At 40.8% G+C, this 17,263-nt stretch overlaps 1 protein-coding gene across 1 annotated transcript in view; it reads left to right on the top strand.

Annotated features, from left to right (window-relative positions):
* Positions 1–17,263, top strand: part of MCTP2 (multiple C2 and transmembrane domain containing 2) — a 646,489-nt gene that overhangs the window by 317,021 nt on the left and 312,205 nt on the right.

The raw sequence follows: 17,263 nt of genomic DNA, 5'->3' as shown, positions 1-17,263 counted from the left end.
CCTGGCCCGTCACTGCAGCCAGCGTGGATGGGGCCGGCCCTCGCAGGAGCTGCCGCACTGCCCGCAGGATATACCGGCGGGGGCAGAGGGCGAGTTACTGCTAAACAGGCTCTGAGGATAGCGACTCGGTCTACCCAAAATGCACACCCAATACTGAGCGACCGCAGCAGAGGACAGATTTACTGAATGAGTTAGTTTCAAAAATGACAGGTGTGAAAACTTATCTTAAACTTGGCAGTGGCAAGCGCTCTCTTCCTTGGATTTGCCTTTTAAGCCAGCTCGTAACGGAGCACATTCCTGCTGTCAGTTAGATTAAAAGCTAAATTTTTGTGCTGGTTTTACTCGCTGGCTCCAGTGAGGCTCCTATTAGCAGGTTTTGAAAGCTGCTTGAGTCCCGTGGCTAAAAATAGTCTGATCACAGCTGCAGCTGCTTACAATCAATTCATCGCGATGTCCAGGCTCGCTCCCACGGGCGCCCTCCGCTAGCCTGGAGCCTGCTTTTAAGCTGATGCTGCCTGGCACCTGCCTCGAAGAGGAGTTTTCGTTTGGAACTCTCCGCCAGCCCGGTGGCCCCGGCCTGCTCTCATGTGCCCGGCCAGTCGCTCGGCAGGGGTCAAAGCACCACCTAGGCATGGGACCGAGGAAACCGGTTGTGTTTTCCTGTCCTCCACAGAAAGGGGGTTCCGGAGAGGTGCCTGGAACATTAAGGAGAGGGGCTCCTCAGGGACCCGTGGACTCGCGCCATCACACCGCAGACACCGCTGAGCCCAGTGTGGGAGAGGTGAGCCCTGGGCCCCAGCTGTCACAGGACACGCTCTTCTCAGCCAGCCCCCAGCCAATGACTGCACACAGCTGGGCTACGCCCCTTCCCTCCTGCAAGGAATCATCTGCACTCCCAACTCCCATCTGCTTCTGCTTCCAGACGACCCAGACTGACAGGAGCTCATGCAGCTTTAGAGAATGCTTAGACTTCAGTCACTTCCTGACATCATCTGCCTGCTCACTCTCTACCAAAGCAGCTGAAGGCAGCTGGGGAAGAAAATCAAAATCACAGTTGTACTAATTGGTTTCACTGTAAACTACCCCCCACCCCGCCCCACTCCCCCTTTTAAGCTTTTTTTAAACTTTACTTTGAACTTACTTCTAACTTACAGAAAAGCTGCAGAAATCATCGTTTCCATATATCCTGCACCCACCTTCCCGACAGTTAACATTGACATAACTGTCATTCCACTATCAGAACCAGGAAGCTGACGCTCTTCCAGGACTACTAAGCCCGCCTTCCGGTCCAGGCCAGCATCAGCACGGCCACCTGTAACTAGCTCCTCCAGTGTGCATGCCCCCAGCACAGCCCCCGGGGAGCCCTGCCTTCCGTTACTGGCCAGCACCACCATGCCCACTTGCAGCTAGAATGAGTCCCTCTGGCCAAGGGCCTGCATGCCCTCCACCTCCTTTTCTGCAGCCTGACACCTGTCCCCGACCTCCACTGCAATATGCACACCCAGGGGTAGAGGGTCAAGTTCTAGGGCAGCACACAGACACTCGGGTCCTCTGCCAATGCCAGGGAGCCCCCAGTTGGCCCTAGCCCTTGCTACCTGCCCTGCCCCCATCACGACAACTTTATCAGCAAGTGACCTCTGCCACTACCAAGGGGCCTATAGCTGGCCCCTCACAGTCAAGTGTGAACACCACTGGCCCTAGCCACTAATGCTGCCTGCTCTGGTCCCTAGCTACTAACTGGTTCTAGAGGCTGAGAAGCCCAATAGCCCTTACAGGTGCTGCAGACACCTGCAGTGATCACCAAGAACACTGTTACCAACAGTGTGGACCCCAGTGGCTTGAGCCAGAGAGCCATCATGCCCCAACTGAACCTACTGCTACTGCACACTCCTGCACCTGTTGCCCCGCACCACTAGACCTGGTCACGAGGCGATCCGCGCTCCCCCATCTGCAAGTGAAAGTCTTCTCTAACCAAAAGCAATCCATAAAGTCTGGAAGACGTGAGGGAAACATGTCTCTACCAAAGGGGAGTCCAGTAACGGGACCCAAAGAAACAGAGATGCAGGTATTGCCCATCACAGGATTCAAAATAATTGTAGTACAAATGCTCAGAGCTACAAGAGAACACATAAGTGATTCAACAGTATGAGGGAAACCATACAAGAACAAAAGGAGCAGCTAAACAAAGAGAAAAGAACCAAATTTGGGGGCTGAAGAATACAATGAACTGTAGAATTCAATAGTTTCAACAGCGTAGTTGAACAGAAGAGAGAGGCAGTGAGCAAGAAGGCAGATCAGTTGAATTTAAACAATTAGAAAAAAATAATGAAAAGGCACAATCAAAAGAAACAATGTACATATTACTAAAGTCCCAGAAGAGAGGGAGAAAGGAATGAAAAGCTTATTTAAAGAAATAATGACTGGGAATTTCTCAGACATGGGAAGAGAACTAGATATCCAAGTTCATGAAGCTTGGTCACCATAAACCTTCAACCCAAAATGTTCTCCAAGATATATAATAATGAAATGGTCTAAAAATCAAAGACAGAATTTTAAAAGCTAGAAGAGAAAAAAAAAAATTCTCTCACACAAGGAAACCCCCATAAGGCTCTTAGAGGATTTCTCATCCGACAACTTACAGGCAAAGAGAGAGTGGGAGGATAAATTTAAAGTGCTGAGAGAAAAACTGCCAGCCGAAATACTTTACCCAGCAAAGCTGTCCATCAGAAATGAAAGTGAAATAATAAAATTTTTCCCTAAAAAACAAAACCTGCTAAACTCTTGCCAGTAAACTACATTATAAGAAATGCTAAATAACAATAAACATACAATAATAATAATACACATATAAAAATAAATAATAAAATCTTCCCCTAATAAAAGCTGCTAAGCTTTTGCCACTAAACTACACAAGAAATGCTCAAAGTGGGGGGTGCCTGGGTGGCTTAGTCGATTAAGTGTTTGACTTGATCTCAGCTTGGGCCTTGATCTCAGTGTTGTGAGTTCAAGCCCTATGTTGAGCTCCTTTCCAAGTTAAAATAAATAGTATTTATTTTATATTGGATCATAAAATAGTAATGAGCCCACTTTAAGTAGAATTTTTTTAAAAATTAAAAAAATGCTAAAAGGATTTCCTCAAGCTGAAACAAAAGGACACTAATTAGTAGCTTGAAAACATAGAAATATATGACACACTGGTGTAGAGTCAGACTTAGAATACCTTAACACTGTTAATATGGCATTGTGCTAGGTAAAGATTCACCTAAAGATTAAAAGCCAAAGGTATGAAACCTAGGTATAGCTTTGACAGTTTGTTAATGGATACACCATTAACAATGTAAATAGTGTCATCAAAAATATAAAATGGGGGAGAAAAGGATAGATTTTTAAAATATGCAATCAAATTATTATTAGCATAAAATACACTGATAGCTATAAGATTTGTTATGTAAACCTCATGGGAACTCCAAAACAAAAAGCTACAACAGATACACATAAGATAAGAAGGTAATCAAAGTATACTGATACCAAAATCTCTTATTTACACAGGGAGGCAACAAGAGTAAAAGGAAAATGGAACTATATACAGCCAGAAGATAATAAAGTGGCATTCATAAGTCCTTAACCGCCAATAATTACTGTAAATGTTAAGGGACCAAATTCTCCAATCAAAAGGCAGACTTACTGCCAAGATTAAAAAAAATAATACCCTATTATATGCTACCAGGGACTCACCTCAGCTCTAAGGACACACATAAAATCAAAGGAATGGCAAAAGCTACCCCATGCAAACAGAAGCCAAAAGAACATGGGTAGTTATACTAATACCAGACAAAACTGACATTAAGCCAAAAAACAGTTAAAGTGACAAAGATGGTCACTGCATAGTGAATGATAAGGGGGTCAATTCATCAAGATACAAAAATCATCAACTATATGCACCCAACTTTAGAGCACCTGAATTACATTAAGCAAATTCTAACAGATTTGAAGGAAAAAACAGATAACACAATAATAGAAAGGAAATTCAGTACCCTACCTACCAACACAAGATCATCTAGATAGAAAACCGGTGAGAAAGCACTGCACTTGAACTATACTTTAGACCAAATGGACCTAACACGTATAAACAGGCCAACTAACAGCAGCAGAATACACATTCTTCTCAAGTCCATACAGAACATTTTCCAGAATACATCACATGTAGGTCATTAAAAAAAAAAAAAAAAGTCTTAGCAAATTTTAAAAGATTGAAAAAAACCCAAGTATCTTTTCTGACTATAGTGGTATGGAACCAGAAATTAATAAATAACAGGAGGAAAGCTAGAAATACAACAAATATATGGAGACTACAAAACATGCTCCTGAATATAGACCAAGAAGAAATCAAAAGAAAAATCAAGAAGTATCTTGAAACAAATAGGAATAGAAGCACAACATATCAAAAGCTATGGGACGTTGGGGCGCCTGAGTGGCTCAGTGGGTTAAAGCCTCTGCCTTCGGCTCAGGTCATGGTCTCAGGGTCCTGGGATCGAGTCCCGCATCAGGCTCTCTGCTCAGCGGGGAGCCTGCTTCCTCCTCTCTCTCTGCTTACCTCTCTGCCTACTTGTGATCTCTGAGTGTCAAATAAATAAAATCTTTAAAAAAAAAAGCTATGGGACGCTGCAAGAGTAGTTCTAAGAGGGAAGTTTATAAAAACAAAAAATCTGCAACAGATACACATAAGATGAGAAGGGAATCAAAGGGTACTGCTACAGGAAAAATTCACAAATACCTACATCAAAACACAAGAAAACATCAACCACCTCAATTTACAGGTCAAGGCACTAGAGAAAGAACTAAGCCCAAATTTAAAAATAGATGAAATAGAGACAAGAAAAATAACTAAAAAGATCAATGAAACTAAGAGCTGTTCAAAAAAATGTGAAGAATTTGAAAATCTGAGCAGACAAGTATCACGTAAGGAGATTGAATCAGTAATCAAAACGTCCCAACACACACACACACACACACACACACACACACACACACACACACACACACTTCCTACCTCCCAACACAGAAACGTATAGGACCAGATACTTTCACTAATGAATTCTACCAAATATTTATTATAATTTTTTTTATTTTTTTATAAACATATGATATATTATTAGCCCCAGGGGTACAGGCCTGTGAATTGCCAGGTTTACACACTTCACAGCACTCACCATAGCACATACCCTCCCCAATGTCCATAACCCCACCATCCTCTCCCTCCCTCACCCACAGCAACCCTTAGTTTGTTTTGTGACATTAAGAGTCTCTTATGGTTTGTCTCCCTCCTGATCCCATCTTGTTTCATTTATTCTTTTCCTACCTCCCAAACCCCTTCACGTTGCATCACCACTTCCTCATAACAGGGAGATCATGTGATAGTTGTCTTTCTCCAATTGACTTATTTCACTAAGCATAATACTCTCTAGTTCCATCCACATTGTCGCAAATTCTACCAAATATTTAAAGAAGAGTCAGTGACGGTCTTTCTCAAACTATCCAAAAATTAAAGAGAAGGAACTCCCAAACTTATTTTACATGGCCAGCATTGCCTGATACCAAAGCCAGATAAGGAGCCTATAAGACAAGAAAATTACAAACAAATATACTTGATTAATATAGATGCAAAAATCCTCATCAAAATATTAGCAAACCAAATTAATTAGCACACAACACATTAAAGAACCACTCACCATCCAGTGGGATCTGTCCCTGGAATGCAAGGCAGTTCGACACACACAAATCAATGGGTGACTGTGAGACACAGTAACAGAAAGAGAAAAAAAAATCATCTGACATATCAACAGGTGGAAAAACGGCATTTTATAAATACAACAACCTTTCATGATAAAAATGGTCAACTAATTAAGTATAGGAGAAAGACACCTCAACACAACAAAGGCCACATATGACAAACCCATAGCCAACATCGTAATGGTGAAAGCTGGAAGCTTTTCCTCTAAGGTCAGGAACAACACAATGATACCTACTGTCACCACTCATAGCCAATCAGTTAAAAAAAGTAAAAGGCAGGGCACCTGGGTGGCTCAGTGGGTTAAGCCGCTGCCTTCGGCTCAGGTCATGATCTCAAGGTCCTGGGATCGAGCTCTGCATCGGGCTCTCGGCTCAGCAGGGTGCCTGCTTCCTCCTCTCTCTCTCTCTGCCTACTTGAAATCTCTCTCTGTCAAATAAATAAATAAAATCTTAAAAAAAAAAAAAGTAAAAGGCATCCAAATAAGAAAAGAAGGGAAACTGCCTTTGCTTATGAATGATATGATCTTATATACACAAAATTCTAAAGACACAACCAAAAAACTGCCAGAATGGACAAATTCAGTAAAGTTGCAGGATACAAAATAAACATACAGAAAACAGTTTTTAGCATTAACAACAAAATATCTGAAAAAGAAGCAAAATAATCCTATTTATATTAGCATTTAAAACAATACTTAGGAATAAATCTAACCAGAAAGGTAAAACTTTTATATGGTGAAAACTATGACTTTGATGCAAGAAACTGAAGAAGACACAAAGAAATGTAACAGTAACCTGTGTTCACGGATGGAAAGGACATTGTTAAAATGTCCATACGACCCAAAGCCATTTATAGATCCAGTGTAAACTGTAAAAAAACATCCCCATGACATTTTCAAAGAAATAGAAAAAACAGTCCTGAAGTCTATATGGATCCACAAAAGACCTTGAACAGCCAAACCAATTCTGAGAAAGAACAAACCTGCAGGCATCACATTTCCTGATTTCAACCTATTCTCCAAGCCATCATAGTCAAAATAATAGGCACATAGGTCAACAGAACAGAATTGAGAGCCCAGACGAAGGAAAAAACAAAACAAAACAAAAACCTCCTGCATATAGAGTCAACAACTATTGACAAGGGAGCCAGGAATACTGGGGAAAGGACAGAAAGAAGATCTGTGGGGAAAACTGGATGACCACATGTGGAAGAATGACAGTGTGTCTCTATCTTACATGTTCACAAAAATTGACTCAAAATGGATCAGACTTACACATAAGACCTGATACCATAAAACTTCTACAAATAAACACAGGGAAAAAGCTCCTTAAAATTGGTCTTGGCAATGAGTTTTTGGATTTGACACATAAAGCACAAACATCAAAAGCCACAATCAACAAGTGGGACAACATCAAACTAAAAAGCAAAAGAAACAACAAAATGAAATGGGAATGGGAATGGGAGAAGAAATGGGAATACGGATGGGAGAAGATATTCGCAAACCACATCGCTGATAAGGGGTTAATAACCAAAATACATAAAAACACATACAGTTCAATAGTATAAAAACAAACCATCTGATTTAAAAATGGGCAGAGGATCTAAGTAGACATTTTCCTAAAGAAGACATAAGGATGACAAACGGGTACATGAAAAGATGCTCAACATCACTACTCATCAGGAAAACGTAAATCAAAACCAAAATGAGGTATCATCTCACCTTCAGCAAAAAGAGGGAACAAGGGTAAGGGTGTGGAGAAAAGAGAACCCTTGTGCTCTGTTGGTGGGAGCATAAGTTGTTTCAGTCATTATGGAAAATGGCATGGACGTTCCTCGAAAAATTAAAAATAAAACTACCATATGACCAGGCAATCCCATTTCTAAGTGTATATCAAAAGAAAATGAAGACAGGATATCGAAAGATAGCTCCCCCGCCTCCGACTTCAGGTGTCACCTAAGGAAATGCCATCTTCTCTAGAAAATCTTTCTTGTTTTATCCACCATGAATCTTCTTATCTATTACCTTCTCACAAGGCCCAGCACGTTTTACCACATCAGCGCCCTTAATATAAATTTTACCTTTCCCCCCAGATTAGAAGCACCTTGAGGGCAGGGCCAATGCCTTGCTTTCACATAGCCTTTTGGCATATAATAGGTGCTCTGAAAGTTTGTGAATGAATGAATGAATGGTAACACATGATCCTTACTCGGGGTGGCCAGTGGGATTCAAAATAACAGTATTTCCTAAAGTTCTGGGAAGGTCTCCCTGTGATCAGAGCCCCTCCCCAGAGCACTGCTGTAGTTGTCCCTTGGGAATCCTACAGAAAAAAGGGAGGGATGGAAGAGGGCCCAGAGCCCAGGAAGGTTCTGCACATCACCGCCATGCCAATCCTTCCCAGGGCTGTGGGGCCTGACCACGCAGGGGGCAGGGAGAGTGGCCCATCTCTCCTCAGAAGCTGTCGTACCCAGGTGGCTCCTGGAGAACAGACAAAAATGGATCCTGTACCTTCCCCCTCTCACCACTCCCTATGCCCTTACTGGCCCTCCTCTCTGAAAATAAGCTTCGAGGAACCTTGTCCTAAGATGTTAAGTATTTCAGGGAAATGGCTAAGTTTCGGGGAAGTTTCCTTTACTGACACAAATGAGGTTTATTTCTCAGAGTCAAGGAGCCTGGCTCACTGGCACCACCCAGGAAATAGGCAGGTAAATTCTGATTCCACAGTTCTCCCTCAGGTGAAGGCAGGGATCTAATGTCTTAACAGGTGTGGCCAGTAGCACATTGGGGACCAGAAGATATTTTCTCAGTTCTTCTCTTGCTTCTCTTCTCTCAATTCTGCCTCCTCCTAAAACCCTGTTTTGGGAGGGAAAGAGCAGCAAAGTCCCAAGCAAAGGGGTTCAAGACCCCAGGTTCCCAAGCCAGTTAGCCTGGGTGGGACTCCCACATCCCCATTTGCAAGTTACATGATCTTAGCTTCATTTTTCCGTTAACAAAACAGGAAGAGTAAGTGCCAACCTCCCGAGGACACCGTAAGGAAGTGAGTTGGTGATAAAGCTCTTAGAGCATCATCTAGCATCTCGGAAGTGTCATGGTTTAAATGAGGATTATTTTTATTCTGCACTGCATCCCAGTCTTTTCCCAAAGAGAAATCTTCACATCTGTTTGGGTCCTTCCTATAGCCAAGCTCAGGTTCCTGCCTTGCCAACCCAAGTGGCTACTGTCTCAGTTCAGGAACTTGAGTTCTTCTTCCACTTCTCCCCTCCACACTCCAGCCATGGCAGCCTAGGCCTTACATGGAGCTGTGACCATCCCCCAGCTGATATCTTCCAGACAAACCTTCCTCAACTCTCAGCACCACCCCAGCCAGCACCCAGCTGGTGCAGGGCTCCAAGTACACTGCTTCAATAAATGGATACATTAGTCTACTAGGAGGTCATCCCATCGTCTTCTCTGCCACTCCCTCTAGGCACCAGGTATGGGGAAGTGGGGAACCTGCCAAAGCACAGGGACAGATACCCTGATCTCCTGCTAGGGAAAGCAAACACTTTAAAACCCCATCTCATATACAAATGGTTGTAACTTTTTAAGACACACATTTCCGCTAAGAACTCCTGGCTTATGTCAGGAAAAGGCTTTCAAGGAATGGTAGAAGACAGGCCAGGAGAGGGAAGCTTCTTTGCTCATTTAAAAAGCAACATGAGGGGCACCTTGGTGGCTCAGTCAGTTAAGCTGCTCACTTTGGCTCAGGGTGTTGGGATCAAGCCCAGTGTCAGGCTCTGTGTTCAGTGGGGACCCTGCTTCTCCCTCTGCCCCTCTCCCTGCTTGTGCACATGCACTCTCTCAGGTAAATAAAATCTTTCAAAAATAAATAAATAATAACAAAAAAATAAAAATAAAAAGCAACATGAAAGCTATGGTCATAGCTGGGGAAAAACCCACAGGGAACAGGCAGCATTGCCCCATGCATTTTACCTACAAGTGGGTAGCAAACCCTTTTAAGAAAAGCTTCCTGGAGCAACTGGGTGGCTCAGTCCATTGAGCATCTATCCCTTGATTTCAGCTCAGGTCATGATCTCAGAGTACTGGGATCCAGCCCTGCATCAGGCTCCGTGCCCAGCAGGGAGTCTGCTTGAAAATTCTCTCTCTCCCCCTGCTTCCCTCTGCCCATCCTCAAGATGACAACATATATCAATCCTGACTTTACTCCTTCCCACCCCCAGGAACAATAACAATTATTCATGGACAAGACCACTGAAAGAATCCTAGAATATGGAGGTGAGGTTGAAGCACCACAGATACCAAGACAGATCTCATTAGAAAGGTAGAGAATTAGCTACACATCAACTGCATTGCTCCTCACTCAGGCTGGCACAGCAGCACAACAATAGCCCACTGTTCCTCTAGAAGGAAAAGAGAGCTTAGGGTGGACATCCAGCTCCCCCAGCATTGTGGGCCCCTCCCTGAGAGCATCCACGCTTGCCCCATGGTGACTATGGGGGAGTTTGCAGGGCTTGACCACCTGTAAAATCTAGAACCTGTAAAGAAAACTTTTCAAATGTGTATACACCAATGTCAGTAATCAAGAATTACAAAGTATCAGATAGAGGTGACACTGCCAAAGGAAACTAATAAAGCTCCAATAACTGACCATAAAGAATGAAAATCTATTAACTGTCAAAGAATTCAGAATGATCCCCTAAATTCCTCTTTAAAAAGTTTAGTGAACTATAAGAATACACAGACAACTAAACCAAATTAAGAAAACAATGCATGAACAGAACAAGTTCAACAAAGAAAAAGAAACCATTTAAAAAAAGAGATAGATCCTAAAGTTGAAAAAAATACAATGACTGAAGAATTTAATAGAGAGATTCAAAAAAGACTTGACAAGGCCAAAGAATCAATGATCTAGAAGAGAGGATATTTGAAATTATCCGGAGAAAAGAAAAGAAAAATGAGGAAGAGTGAAGAAAGCATACAAGACTTAAGGAACACAAATGGAGAAGAGAAAGGGAGAAGAGAAAGAGAAAAGGACAGAACGTATATTTAAAACAAAAATGGCTGCTAACTTCCCAAACCTGGAAAGAGAGATGGGCATCCATTTTCACGAGGCCAAAAGGACTGTAAATTGGTTGAACCTGAATAAGGCTACACTGCGATACATCGTAATTAAAATGTCAAAAGTCAAAGACAAAGAACTTTAAAAGCAGCAACAAAAAAGAGAGAAGTTACACACAAGGTAATTCCCATAAGACTACCATCAGATTTCTCAACAGGAACATTTCAGGCCAGGGATGATATATTCATAATATTCAAAGAGAAAGAAAACTGTCAGCCAAGAGTTCTATACCCAGCAAGTTGTCCTCCAGAGATGAAGGAGAGCTATACTTTCCAAAACAAACAAAAGCAGAGGGATTTCATCACCACTAAACTTGCCTTCCAAGAAATGTTAAAGGGAGTTCTTTAGTGGAATTCAAAGGATGCTGATTAAGGTCATAAAAACATAAGAAAGTAACATAAAACTATCTGGTAACAGTAAATACATAGTCAAAATTAGATTCTATAAAACAGTAATTGTGATGCATAATTCATTTACAGCTCTAATTTAAAAGATAAAAAATAGGGCACCTGGGGTGACTCAGATGGTGAAGAATCTGCCTTAGGCTTAGGTCATGATCCCAGGGTCCTGGGATCAAGTCCCGCATCAGGATCCTGGGATCGAGTCCCGCATCAGGCTACTTGCTCCTTGGGGAACCTGCCTCTCCCTCTGCCTCTGCTTCTCTCTCTCCCTCTGTCTCTCATGACTAAATAAATAAAATCTTAAAATAAATAAATAAATCAATAATAAAAATAGTAGTAAAAACAACCATAATTACAATGTTATTGTTTCACAATATAAAAAATATGTAAACTTTAGCATCAATAAACTAAAATAAGGGAGAGCAGAAGTAAAAGCATAGTTTAGGAATGCTATAGAAATTGTTATCAGTTTAAAATAAGCTGTCATAATTCTGATACTTTATGTTAGCCTCATGGTAACCACAAAGAGAAAATCTGTAGTTATCACAACAAAAAATAAAACAGAAAAAAATGATAAAGAATTCAAAGCATACTGATACCATAAGACACCAAAATACAAAACAAGACAGTAGGAGAAGAAACAAGGAGCAATGGATCTACAAAACAGTCAGAAAACAATGAAATGGCAACAGTAAGTCCTTACCTATCAATAGTTACTTTAAACATAAATGGATTAAATTTTTCAGTCAAAAGACATAAAATAGATGAACAGATTGAAAAAAAAAAAAAAGAAAAACCACAAGACCCAATGATATGTTGCCTACCAGAAACTCACTTTAGCCTCAAAGATACACAGACTGTGAGTGAAGAGATGGATAATGATATTTCAAGCAAACAGTAACCAAACAAAAACAATCAAACAGGGGTAGCTGTACTTAGACCAAGCAGAACCGATTTTAAAGTAAAAATGGTAAGAGACACAGGTCATTACACACAGATAAAGGGGTCAATCCATCAAAAAGATATAAAATGTAAGTATTTATGCATTCAACATTGGAGCACCTGAATAAAACAGAGGATAAAGGAAAAACAAACAGCAATACAATAATTATTGGAGACTTTAATACCTCACTTTCAACAATGGATATATCATTCAGAGAATTAATTTTAAAAAAAAAAGTGGATTTGAACAGTATAGACCAAAAGGACCTAACCGATATACAGAGAGCATTATTATCCTACAACAGAATATACATTATTATCAAGTGCCTATGAAACATTTTCTAGGACAGACCATATATTTGGCCACAAAACAAGTCAAAGAAAATTCAAGGTTAAAATCATATCATGTATCTTCTCTGAACACAATGATATGAAACTGGAAATCAGTAACAGGAAGAAAACAGGAAAATTCATGGAGAAATGGAAATTAAACACCACTCTATCTTTTTTTTTTAATTTTATTTATTTATTTGACAGAGAGAGAGAGATCACAAGTAGTCAGAGAGGCAGGCAGAGAGAGAGGGGGAAGCAGGCTCCCTGCAGGGCTCCATTTCAGGACCCTGAGACCATGACCTGAGCCAAAGGCAAAGGCTTAACCAACTGAGCCCCCAGGCACCCCTAAACACCACTCTCTTAAACAACAGATCGATCAAAGAGGAAATTAAAGAGGGAAATAAAAAACTCTCCTGTGACAAACTAAAATGGAAACACAACATACCAAAACTTACATAATATGTGCAGAAAGGAGTTAATAGAAGAAAATTTATAGCAATAAGCACCTACATTAAGAAACAAGAAAGATCTTAAATAAGCAATCTAACATTTTAAGAAACTAGAAAAAGAAGAACGAAGTAAACCCAACATTAGCAGAAAGAAGGAAAGAATAGATTTCAGCAGATAAATCAAATAGAGAATAGGAACACAATAGAAAAGATTAATAAAACTAATAACTGGTTCTTTGAAAAGATAAACAAAACTGATAAACCTTTAGCTTGACTAAGCAAGGAAAAAAGAGAGAAGACCCAAGTCAACAAAATTATAAAAGAAAAAGGAGACATCACAACTGATACCACAAATACACAAAGGATCATAAGAGACTACTGTGAACAACTATTCACCTACAAACTGGACAATCTAGAATAAATAGAAAAATTTTTTAAAATATATAATCTACCAAGACTGAATCAGGAAGAAACAGAAAATCAGAATGGATCCATACTAGTAAAAAGATTGAATCAGTAATCAAAAATCTGCCCAAAAAGAAAAACCCAGGACCAGATGGTTTCACAGTGGCTTTTACCAAACATTTAAAGAAGAATTAATGCCAATACTTTTCCCAAACTTAAAAAAAGGAAACATTTCCAAACTTATTTTATGAGTCCTGACCAAAGGTAGAAAAGTATCAGGCACTACCTGATACCAAAGCTAGGAAAGAATACTATAAGCCAATTCTCAAATTCTCAATAAAATACCAGCAAACCAAATTCAGCAGCACATTACAGAGATCATTCACCATGACCAAGTGGGATTTATTTCAGGGTCAGAAGGTGGTTTAACATATGCAATCAATGTGATGCACCTTATTAACAAAATGAAGGACAAAAATCATATGATCCTCTCAATAGATAGAGAAAAAACATTTGACAAAATTCAAAATCTATTCATGATAAAAACTCTTAACAAATTAGGTGTAGAAGGAATGTGCTCAACATTACAATGGCTATATATGACAAGGCCACAGCTAAGATTATGCTTGATGATGAAAGGGTGAAATCTTTTTCTCTAAGATCAGTAACAAAAACAAGCTCACTCTCACTGCTCTTATTCAACATAGTCCTGGAAGCCCTAGCCAGAGTGATCAGGCAAGAAAAAAAAAATAAAAAGCAGGAAATTGGAAAAAAATGTAAGTAAAATTGTCTCTATTTGTAGATGACTTGATTTTATGTATACAAAATCCTAAAGACTCCATTAAAAGAACCAAAAAACAAAAAACAAAAACTAGATCTTAGCAATGAATTTGGTAAAGTTCCAGGATACAAAATTAACATACAACAATCAGTAGCATGTCTATACACTAACAATGAATGACCTGAAAAGAAATAAAATGATTCCATTTGCAGTAACATCAGAAACAAATATTTAAGAATAAATTTAACCAAGGAGGTGAAAGAATACTGGACACTACAAAAAGACACTGATGAAAAAAGATAAAAATAAATGGAAAGGTATCCTGTGTTCATGGGCTGGAAAACTGAATATTGTTTACCGTTCCATATTACTTAAAACCGTCTATAGATTCAATGCTATCCCTATCAAGATTTCAATGGCAAATTTTACAGAAGTACAAAAAAATCCTAAAATTTATATGGAAGCACAAAAGACTGAATAGCCAAAGGAATCCTGAGAAAGAAGTACAAAGCAGGGGCATAACACGTCCCGATTTCAAGCTATATTATAAAGCTATAGTAATCAAAACCATGTGGTAATGGCATTAAAACAGATACAGACCAGCAGAACAGAAGTGAGAACCCAGAAATACATCGATCGGTGCCTATACAGTCATACTGAGAAGGGAGCCAAGAAAACTCAATGGAGAAGAGTCTCCTCAATAAATGGTGCCGAGAAAATGGGTTTTTATGTGTAAAAAAATGAAAGACCTCTATCTTTTTCCACTCCCCAAAATTAACTCAAAATGGATTAACAACTTGAATGTAAGCTCCTTCATGGTAAACTTCTTGACACTTGTCTTGGCAATGATTTTCTGGATAGAACACCAAAAGCATAAGCAACAGAAGCAAAAATAAACAAGCGAGACTAAATCAAACTAAAAACCTTCTTCATAGCAAAAGAAACAATCAACGAAATGAAGACAACCTACGGAATGGGAAAAAATATTTGCAAACCATATATCCAATAAAGAGTTAACAGCCCAAATACATCAGGAACTCACACAACTGAGCAGTGAAAAGAAAGAAATGTAACAAATTTTAAAAATGGCAAAGCACCTGAATAGATATTTTCCCAAAGAAGTTATACAAAGGGCCAACAGGTACATGGGAAGGTGCTCCACATCACGGATCATTAGGGAAATGCAAATCAAAACCACAGTGAGATATCCCCTCATGTCTGTTAGAATAGCTATCATCAAAAAGACAAGAGATCACAAATGCTGGTAGGGATGTAGAGGAAAAAGAACCTTTACCATTCTTCTTCAACCCCAGGAAGACTTCATTATTAACAGAGGCAGTTTAAAGAACTACCTTCCCGAGGAAGGACTGTGGCATGGCCTTGACTGGGCAGTCCTGCTCAGGGTGACCCTGGACTTCGGCTTGGTCTCTGCAGCCTTGTCACTCCAGGGTAAAACGGGAGCATCATTTTCCTGATGACGTAGATTCCCCAGGTGTCCACAGTATTGGGCACTACAGTTCAATGAAAAGACTGAACATTTCCTATCAAATCTAATTACTTCTTTAAAGATTTTATTTGACAGAGATCACAAGTAGGCAGAGAGGCAGGCAGAGAGAGAGGAGGAAGCAGGCTCCCTGCTGAGCAGAGAGCCCGATGCGGGGCTCGATCCCAGGACCCTGGGATCATGACCTGAGCCAAAGGCAGAGGCTTTAACCCACTGAGCCACCCAGGCACCCCTCTAATTACTTCTTTAAAACATTAACTCCCAAGACACTATAAATGTAGTAAAATGTGTAGAAGACAAGCTTCATGGTGTCTCTTGTGTATACGAAACAAAACCACTTTAAAGCACATTGTACAGACCAATCAGTGAGACCCTGCTGGTTTACCACTTCTGTTCTTCACCTGTTCGACCTTGAGCAGCACAAGCCCTGGGGGGACACCCCTGGACAGGGGCACCTCCATGTTCTCCAACATTGTCACACATCTTTTAATTCTGAATTACCACCCCCGTTGAAAAAAAAAAGAATCCTCAATTTTTCTTCACAGAAGAAATTATTTTATTCCATTTTTTTAAAGTAAGAGATACATATATTTATTCTTTGCCCGGCAAAAGCCATTTCCCCATAGGTCTCTAGGCTCTGCCTGGTGAAGTTAATGATACATTAGAGAAACCTGCGGCCTCCAGGGGCACAGTGAGCGCACGCTTCTGGCTGGAAAACATTCACATGATCAAAGCAGTTCCTGTAGCAAAGATCCACAAGTTCATTTTATCCTGAAGACCATTTTGGTTTTGAAGAAAGGATTTACTTCTGAAGATACTTTAAGTTTACTAACTGAACCCAGGGCAAATCGTTCCCCACACAGCTGAAAGGAGAAAAATGAGAAGCCCATTTCAAGCACTCTTGCCACCACACTCCCTTCCTCTTACTTGAAGAAATCTTCCCAGTTCATCTCTAGGCCTGATGTGTCCAGGGACATAAACCACCTCCAAGCTCAGCATTTGTGCAGTCTTCCTCCCTGAAGGCAGGCTCCTCCGAACCATGTAAGCCCATTTCCACCCTTCCATGGGACCAAGATGGGCTCCAGCCAAACAGGCCTTCACCCTCACCTCGTGTACCCCTGCTCCACCTGCAAGGCCTGAGGCTGACCCAGGCCTCCCTTGAGCCTCTAGCATGTTGCAGCAGACACCTGCTGTGTAGACGGGAAAACCTCCGGCTGATGGGAGCTTGTGGTTTGGTCTTTTAACATTATGAGCTACACTATATAAAGTGTATTTAGACAAAGAAAAACACTGAGCCTGATTCCGGGGCAACGGCTCTAGACTTCCCAAGATTAGAGTCAGGGAGGCAGCAGGAAGCACGCCCATTCTCCCTGTATCTCCCTTCCAAGTACCTCCAGGGGCTGCTGCTCTCAGCAATGCCAGACTGGCGACTGGCATTGACTGTCTGGCCTTAGACGGGTCACATGTTGAGACCCTGGCGATAGGCACTCCTCTTTCTCTCTGCACCTACTCAGCTCCAGGCACTGGGCAGCACGAATTC

This window comes from Mustela nivalis (genome assembly GCF_964662115.1).
Source record: "Mustela nivalis genome assembly, chromosome: 6".
In the NCBI taxonomy this organism is placed as follows: Eukaryota; Metazoa; Chordata; class Mammalia; order Carnivora; family Mustelidae; genus Mustela; species Mustela nivalis.
This window is presented reverse-complemented; position numbering and strand designations above follow the sequence as displayed.